The 9,745-nt window shown below is 39.0% G+C and overlaps 1 non-coding gene across 1 annotated transcript; it reads left to right on the forward strand.

Annotated features, from left to right (window-relative positions):
• The first annotated feature begins 4,444 nt into the window (after positions 1-4,444).
• On the forward strand, positions 4,445-4,551 carry LOC141722613 (small nucleolar RNA R71). The gene has a single exon (XR_012575623.1). It is a non-coding gene; the product is annotated as a small nucleolar RNA R71 (small nucleolar RNA).
• Positions 4,552-9,745: the final 5,194 nt, after the last annotated feature.

Here is a 9,745-nt window from a genome sequence, read left to right on the forward strand (position 1 = left end):
TTTTGTTGTTCTCGTACGCTTGGAGTCGAAATTCATCAAGTTCATTAAGCTGAAGCATTCGCTTCTTTCCAGCTGCATCTAGATCCAGGTTCAACTTCTTCAACGCCCAGTAGGCCTTATGCTCAAGCTCCGCGGGTAAATGACATCCCTTACCATACACAAGTTAAAACGGGGACATCCTAAGTGGAGTCTTATATGCTGTTCTATAGGCCCAGACAGCTTCATCGAGCTTTAAAGACCAATCCTTCCTTGACGGACAAACAACCTTCTCTAAAATGCGCTTGATTTCTCTGTTAGACACTTCCGCTTGATCATTCGTTTGCGGATGATAGGCAGTAGCAACACGATGATTCACATTGTAGCGATGCATCATAGAAGTAAACTTACGGTTACAGAAATGCGACCCTTCATCACTTATGATTACTCGTGGCGTTCCAAACCTTGTGAAAATCTGCTTATAAAGAAAATTCAACACCGCCTTTGCATCATTTGTCGGTAGAGCTTTGACTTATACCCATTTTGAGACATAATCGACTGCCAGCAAGATGTACTGATTATTACAGGATAAGACAAAAGGCCTCATGAAATCGATTCCCCAAACATCAAAGACCTCGACTTCAAGCATCACATTTAACGGCATCTCATCCTTTCTCGTAAGATTTCCCACTCTTTGGAAATGATCACACCTTAAAACGAACTGATGAGCATCCTTAAACAAAGTAGGCCAGAAAAAACTTCTTGCAGAATACGAGCTACCGTCTTCTCACCACCATAGTATCCACCATAAACTGTGGAGTGGCAGTCTCGTAATATCCCCTCCATCTCATAGAATGGGATACATCTCCTGATGATCTGGTCAGCTCCCTGTCTAAACAAATACGGTTCATCCCACATATACCATTTCACCTCATGCAGAAACTTCTTCTTTTGAGATGTGGTCAAATTAGGAGGCATTATATTGCTGACAAGATAATTCACAATATCTGCGAACCCTGGCTCTTCCTCCTGAACTGCGAACAACTGCTCATCCGGAATAGATTCGCTGATCAATGTCTTATCATGTGAAGTAAACTCGGGATTCTCCAATCTAGAGAGATGGTCAGCTACTTAATTCTCAGTACCTTTCCGATCCTTGATCTCTAACTCAAATTCCAGTAGCAAGAGCACCCAACGAATGAGTCTCGGCTTCGAATCCTTCTTGGAAACCAAATAGCGAATGGCCGCATGATCAGTGAACACTATCTCCTTTGTCCCAAGAAAATAAGATCAAAATTTTTCGAAACCAAAGACTATAGCCAAGAGCTCCTTCTCAGTAGTGGTGTAGTTCATTTGGGCCCCATTTAAGGTCTTGCTAGCATAGTAGACCACATGAAAGAGATTATTCTTGTGCTGCCCAAGAACTGCGCCCACCGTATTATCACTTGCATCACACATCATCTCAAAAGGCTCTGTCCAATCAGGTGCTGTAATAACTGGTGCAGTTAACAAACTCTTTTTGAGAGTCTCGAATGCCGTCAACCATTCATCATCAAATTTGAAAGGCACATCTTTCTCAAGCAAGTTGCACAACGGCTTAGATATCTTCGAAAAGTCCTTGATGAAACGCCGATAAAAACCCGCATGACCAAGAAAACTACGGATTCCCTTCACAGAAATAGGTGGTGGAAGATTTTCAATGACTCCCACCCTAGCTTTGTCCACCTCAAGACCCTTGCTAGAGACCTTATGCTCAAGAATAATGCCTTTACGCACCATAAAATGACATTTTTCCCAATTGAGCACCAAATTAGTTTCCACACACCTTTTGAGCACCGCACGAAGATTATTCAAACTTTCATCATATGAATGTCCAAAGACGGAGAAGTCGTCCATGAACACCTCGACATTATTTCCAATCATGTCAGAGAATATAGCCATCATAAATATCTGAAAAGTGGTCGGTGCGCCATATAACCCAAACGAAACTCTGTGAAAAGCAAATGTGCCAAATGGACAAGTGAAGTTAGTCTTTTCCCGATCCTCTGGTGCAATAAAAATCTGATTATACCCTGAATAGCCATCCAGAAGACAATAATACTCATGACCGACTAACCTGTCAAGCATCTGATCAATAAACGGAAGAGGGAAGTAATCCTTCCTCGTGGCCTTGTTCAGCTTTCTATAGTCCATACATACTCTCCATCATGTGACTGTTCGAGTGGGGATGAGCTCATTCTTCTCATTTGCTACTACAGTGATACCTCCTTTCTTAGGTATACATTGCACGGGGCTCACCCAAGAACTGTCAGAAATAGGATAAATGATTCCTGCATCCAGCCACTTTAGAATTTCTTTCTTCACCACTTCTTTCATAATAGGATTAAGTCTGCGCTGTTGCTTAACAGTCGGCTTACTACCCTCTTCTAGCAGAATCTTATGCATGCAGTATGAAGGGATGATCCCTTTGATGTCTGCTATAGTCCATCCGATAGCCGATTTGAATTCTCTCAAGATCCTTAAGAGCTTGTCATCCTCACTACCTGAAAGGTCAGATGCAATAATAACAGGTAAAGTAGATGCATCACCTAAAAAAGCATACCTCAAGTGTTCAGGCAATGGTTTAATCTCCAAGGTAGGTGCTTCCTCAATAGATGGTTTGAGCTTTCCTTCAGCATTTTTGAGGTCAGAAGTACCAAGAGATTCAAATGGCATGTCTAGCTTTCGCCTCCAGGGAGAAGCATTTAGATATTGTAGTTGCTCATTTCCATTCTCATCATCACTATCAAAATCTCCCACTAAAGCCTTCTCTAATGCATCAGACATTAGCATATGATCAAGTTCTGACTTAACCGCAGAATCAATCAAATCCACTTTTATGCACTCCTCATCTTCTGTAGGGAATTTCATTGCTTTGAATACATTGAATGTCACATCCTGATCCTGCACCCTCATAGTAAGTTCACCTTTCTGCACATCTATGAAGGTACGGCCTGTAGCCAAGAAAGGTCTTCCCAAGATTCTGGGAATCTTCTTATCTTCCTCGAACTCTAGAATAACAAAGTCTGCAGGAAAGAAGAGCTTATCCACCTTTACTAGCACATCCTCCACTATGCCTCGTGGGTATGTAATAGAACGATCAGCCAATTATAGAGACATGTAGGTGGGCTTTGGATCAGGCAAATTAAAGTTTTTAAAGATCGAAAACGGCATCAGATTGATGCTTGCTCCCAAATCACAAAGGCACTTGTCAAAAGACAACTTGCCAATGGTGCAAGGAATGGTGAAGCTACCTGGATCTTTAAGCTTTGGAGGTAACTTTTGTTGCAGCACAGCACTGCATTCTTCTGTTAGAGCAACGGTCTCAAGGTCATCCAGTTTTACCTTCCTTGAAAGAATACTCTTCATAAATTTCACGTAACTAGTCATTTGCTCCAGAGCCTCAGCGAAAGGTATGTTGATGTGAAGTTTCTTGAACACCTCCAGAAACTTACCGAACTGCTTATCCAACTTTTGTTGTTGCAATCTCTTAGGGAAAGGTGGTGGAGGATAGAGCTGTTTCTCCCCTGTATTACCCTCAGGTAGAGTGTGTTCAACAGTAGTCTTCCTTGGTTCCGCCGCTTTCTCCTTTTGCTTAGCTTCTTCATCACCAGCTTCAGCTTCTCCTTCTTTTGCTTTTTCAGCATCAGCAACTTTTCCAGACCTTAAGGTAATAGCCTTGACTTTCTCTTTAGCTTCCTTCCTGCCTGGCACTTCAGTATCACTGGGAAGTGTGCCAGGTTGACGATTGAGCACTGCATTGGCTATTTGATCGATTTGATTTTCCAAGGTCTTGATAGAAACCGCCTGACTTTTGCACAACAGCTTAAGTTACTCAAAATCAGTGCTAGAGGGTGGAGCTGCACCTCCTTGTTGAGGATATGATTGCCTTTGGGCATAATGCTGTGGTTGCTGGAATCCAGGTGGATTGAACTGTTTACGTACGCCTTGCTGATATGGTTGCTGAATAGCATTCTGATTATTACTCCAGCTGAGATTTGGATGATTTCTGTTGTTAGGATGATAAGTAGTTGGCACAGGCTGTTGTTGTCGCTGATAACTATTCACATACTGAACATATTCGTTAACAAGAGAACACTGATCCGTAGCATGAGAACCTGCACAAAGCTCACAGACCATAGCTATCTGATTGACCCCATAGGTGGCTAGAGAATCGACCTTCATAGACAGCGCTTGGAGCTGTGCTGCAATAGCTATAGCTGCATCGACTTCCAGAATACCTGCTACCTTCCCAGGCATCATCCTTTCAGTTGGGTTTTGATGCTCATTTGTAGCTATAGTCTCAATAAGATTATAAGCCTTCGTATAGCTTTTGGCCCACAAGGCGCCTCCAGCTGCTGCATCGAGCATGGGCCGAGATTGGGCCCCCAAACCATTATAGAAAGCAGTGATCACCATCCAATCAGGCATTCCATGATGTGGACACTTTCTCAACATCTCTTTGTAGTGCTCCCAAGCTTCGCACATAGATTCTGTAGGTTGCTGCGCAAACTGAGTAAGAGCACTCCTCATAGCCGCAGTCTTCGTCATTGGATAAAACTTAACCAGAAACTTTTGCGCAAGATCTTGCCAAGTAGTGATAGACCCAGCTAGTTCAGAATGTAACCAGTCCTTAGCTTTATCCCTCAGAGAGAATGGGAAAAGCCTCAGCTTGATAGCCTCATCAGTCACGCCATTATATTTGAAAGTACTGCAGATCTCGATAAAATTCCTTATGTGCATATTGGGGTCTTCAGTCGCAGCACCTCCGAAAGAAACAGAATTCTGCACCATCTGAATAGTGACCGACTTGATTTCAAAGTTATTAACCTCAATAGCCGGGTGCATGATGCTAGACTGAATGTCATCAATTTTGGGCCGAAAAAAGTCCATAAGAGCTGGATCTTGCGGAACAATACGATCACCCATGGTTACTGGCTCTTTCTGCTCAGTTCCTGAATCCAAATCTTCAAAATCTATCTTCTCCGGAATATCAAGAACTTCGTCTGTCTCCTCAGCCGTATCTAAAGTCCTCTTGCGAGTACGAGAACGAGTTTGCATAAACGCTCGCTAAAGTACCTGAAACACGACCGGAAATAATAAGTAACACGTCTTAATCACTGAGTCCTAATGACCAATGATGGTAAGTACATAAACTAATCAAATACGCCGAGTCCCCGGCAGCGGCGCCAAAAACTTGTTAGGGCGAAAACACGCGCTAATAACACACGCAAGTATACGCGTTCGCAAATAATATAGAATACTTTCTAGTTCGTTCCCACAGAGACTCTGACTAATTATGTTCAATTAAACTCACTCACCAGTTTATGAATACTTCTCAATTTTAAGACAATAACACTCAGATTTGATTAACTAATTATTAACTACAATTACCTACTAGAAGTAAACACTTAATTAACACTTGAATTAACAATATTAAAACACTCATGAGATCACAACTTCATTACTACTTCCTTCAATAGCTATTGTTATTACCCTTAGCATGCATCAGTGATGATATTAATCGAATAACACAAAACTGATAAAAGCCAACTTTCATTGTACTAATACCATTCTACCAAGCATCCACAATTAAGATAGAAGTTGAATAGGCATCAATTATGTTGAGTCCCTATATGTCTACAGAAATTGACAACATAACGATTTAAGCACAAGTTATTCCTTTTGATTACACAGGGCGAATAAAACGGTTAGAGTTACCCACTAATCATGCATACTCTTACATGAACATATGCTAGCATGGCAAGTTCTAAATCTCAATATCCACCGTCGCTTCACAAGAGATTAACACCCTATCTTATATGTTCGCGATGCACATAAGACGAATACGCACAACCAATACTAGATATCATACAATCATCACACACTAAGGTATTAAACAACTAACTAAAGAATGCCATAGTAAATCCGTTACGACCCCATGATCACGATTAGCCCATGATAGCACTCATCGTCATCATGGGTTCATATGAAAACATGATAATAACACACGAGAATAATTACTAAAACTACTTATATTAAATCAGAGTACGTCACAAGAGTAAATAGGTTCAAAGTAAAGAAAAATAGCATCAATATATTAATAATCAATAGAATAATTACTAAAACTACTTATATTAATAATCAATATTTCATCAATTATTTAACCCTGTACGATTTTATGATTTTATTTATTTGTAAAATTAATATTTAATTCCAGAATTTCTCAAAAATTACAAAACATTTTATCAAGTTCATAATATTCTGAGAATTTTAGAATTATTCTAGAAATTTTCGGGACTAATTTCACCCGCGCGTTGTTTTGTTCAATTGTTGAAAGCGGGTATAAACTGTATTTCAAAAATTATTTTAAAATTATGAGAATTACGTTTTTATTTACTTTGGGATATGTCTGACATTTTAAGACTAATTTAGATTTATTTTGATGTATTTTCACCGCACCTGGTTTCATCCAATTGCTAAATCCGGGTATTTATTGCACTTCAAAAATTTATTTTAAAATTTCAAAAATTTTGTTTTTATTAATTTTAGGGTATTTATAATATTTCAAGAAGTTTTGGTATTGTCTTCGCGTAACTTTGTCTGATAAATTACGAAGTTGGGGTAAAGTTTCGACTCCCGGATATTCAGGGATACTTATCAAATCCTTATAAAAGAATTTGACACGTATCTGAATTATTGATACGTGTCATGTGCAAACCAAACCAGCAGCAAGTCATTTTCTTTATTCCTTTTACCTCAATTTCTTTACTCCATGTTCTCTCTCTGTGTTCATCTCTTTTTTCTCCTTCATTCTCTGTTTCTCCTCTCGGATGTTCCTGTTCGCCGCCGTTTCATTTTTCCGGTCGTTCCCGGTGAGCCGCTGCTTGAATCCTTAGCTTGGCTGGTTCTATTTATGTTGACAATCTGTGTATACGTGTATATATATGTTCTTGTGTATGCTGTTAGCGTGTGTCTATTGTGCTTGTTTTGATATCTTCTGTTATTTTCTTCCAGCTGTCGTCGTGCCTATTCTGGTGTGGTGGTCGGCGTGCGTGTAACGCACACGCGCGTTCCCATTTCGTTGTTATATGTGTTGCAAGTCACTGCTTTTGGTTTGGGTTCTGTATAATTCGATTGTTTCACACTTTTTGGAATTCGAATTTTAATCTAATTTTGTGAAAAATTTTGAACGAACTTTGTGATTATTCGGATATTTAACTTAATTATTCGAGATTTAAATTGGTAATATTCATATTGGAAACCCGAATGATTCGGACACCGAAAAAATTTTCCGCCGTCTACAATGATTTTCGATGAGTTGATGGTGGACGGTAATGAGTTATTTCTGAGTCCTAAAAGCATAAATAAATAATACCTAGTTCGTAAAAGTTATTTTGAGAGTCGGGTCGGTAGTAATGAAATATGATAGTCGTACAAGTTAATTCGGATTGTGATTGTGAATTGTGTAATTGATTTGGTTTGGATTGTGAATTGCGAAATTGATTGATTTGTGTTTATGATTGGGATTTAACGTCGATTATGTTTCGACGGGTAGTCCGATAAACAAAAGAGACGCTGCCCGATTTTCGGGAACGTATCTTGTAAAATATCGGAAATATCAGTCGAATGTATATAACTATATAATTATAAAAAATTATTTTGTAAAATATAACTGACAACCCGTTTTCTGAAACAATGAGTATATGTATTTTCGGAAAGTGAATATCAAGCTGAGTTTTGAATATGTGAACCCTAACTGATGCCTGTATTACAATAATGTATGTGTTGCGAGTCGGGTTTTGTTAACGCACGGATAGATTGTTAGTGAGGATATGTCAAGCATAATCGGAAGTCTAAATTATGGTATTTCGACTCAGTAGGTTCTAGTCGGAAGGCCCGGGAATTGGCATTGGACGAAAGATAGTTTGGAGGTCAGTCGAAAAGCTCAGTAAGGTTCCAATCAAAGGACTTAAGTGATAAGGTCGAATCCAGGGTGATCTAGTGTATAGACAATAAAGCCTGAGCAGCAGAGTCAGCTCAGAGTCGATCAGTAATAGTTGTAAAGCCCTGCAAGGAAAGTACTTCTAAACCTTTTTCTGGATATAATGCAAATATTTCTAAATTCTCTCGTGACATATTGTTAAGTATTCAAAATACCTCTATTTTATATTATGAGTACTTTGAATCATTTAGCCTTGAACCTGAGCCACATCATTTGATCTTTGAGTCGTAAGCCTTATTCCTTGTGAACCATTCCTTGTTGATTTACCAGATACTAAACTGCGCAAATACGATACTACTCCATAGATATATACCCATCATTTACCAAACTCTGGAACAAAATTGTTTGAACATATAGAAGCTTTTATACTCAACCATACCTTGTGACATCAAAGAAATAAACCTTGTAAAATCCTTGCTCATCTAATATTTTATTTTCCTACAGGCTGAAGGCCATTTCTTATATATACTTTAATACACCCTTGTGATACCCATGAATTGCATTATGCTTTTATTCAAGTGGTTTATCATCATTGATTATGATCTTGTTTTATTGAAGTACATTGTTTATCATAATGAACTATTTTAGAATTGGATAGTTTTCTTTATGTGGCCCAGATTCGTGGTCAGACCAGATTCGTGGTCGTAGTGTGTGCCTTGGATCCAGTATATAGAGCAAAGCGGGAAGCCTTGCTCGGGGTTAGTGCGTGACTGATCAGCAGCCTAACCTTGGTTTTAAAATTTAAAATGAATATTCAATTCTAATGATTGTTTAACAAGAAACTTGATTCTTCTGAATCATTCCATTTGAACATTGTTTAACCTCAGTTATCTTTATTATGACTTGTTGAGCTAGTTAGCTCACTCTTGCGAATCTTTTTATATATTCTACAGTTTAAAAGGATATGGCTGATAGCGAGGTTCCTCAGTCTAGGGTATGAGCTAGGATTCCAGATTGAGTTGGATCGAGCTAGCAGGAGCTTTGTATGGTAGTGAGATAGTAAGATTGTAAGAACAATTTCATAATCAGTTGTAAGTCAAATTAGTTGGGATTTGGGCACGTTGTAATAAAAGTTAAGGTTGTGGCTTGTTTTCATACTTTAACCTGTTACGATCCATGGTTGTGTAAAGTAGGGTCATTACAAATAATATTTCATCTACAGGATTATATATTGTGTGTGTGTGTTGTGGACCCCAAACTTCCGAACCGGGTTTGGAGGGCCCCACAGGTTGGTATCAGAGCTACAGGTTATAAGTCACAGAAACAAGCCTAGATTGTCAAGATTGGGTAGAGGGTTAGGATTAGGAATAAGAAATAGAAATATAGGACATCGTGAGGTTGAGTGCGACTGTATAGTAGGTTTTCGGTATAATTTATGTTGCGATTCGAGATTCTTAGCTCGCGATGTGATTTCCAGATAACGGCAATGGAAGATTTTGTTTTCCCTGTATCATCTGATCGTTTGGAGCCTTCCGTTTGAGGATCGTCATTTTATCCGTTGACTCGCATATTGTTCTCCCACCAATATTAACTGTATTACCTCCTGTTATAACAGATGCACCCCTTCAAGCTATTATACGCTATTTTACCACCTCTTGATATGAGACTACCTATTTAAGAACCTCCATCTGTTTATTCTTGTTTTACTGGACATTCGGCTATGAGTGTATATCTTCCGTTTACCCTACACTATATTATATACCCCAGTTTAAAACTTGTCATATA

Source organism: Apium graveolens, chromosome 4 (genome assembly GCF_009905375.1).
Source record: "Apium graveolens cultivar Ventura chromosome 4, ASM990537v1, whole genome shotgun sequence".
In the NCBI taxonomy this organism is placed as follows: domain Eukaryota; kingdom Viridiplantae; phylum Streptophyta; class Magnoliopsida; order Apiales; family Apiaceae; genus Apium; species Apium graveolens.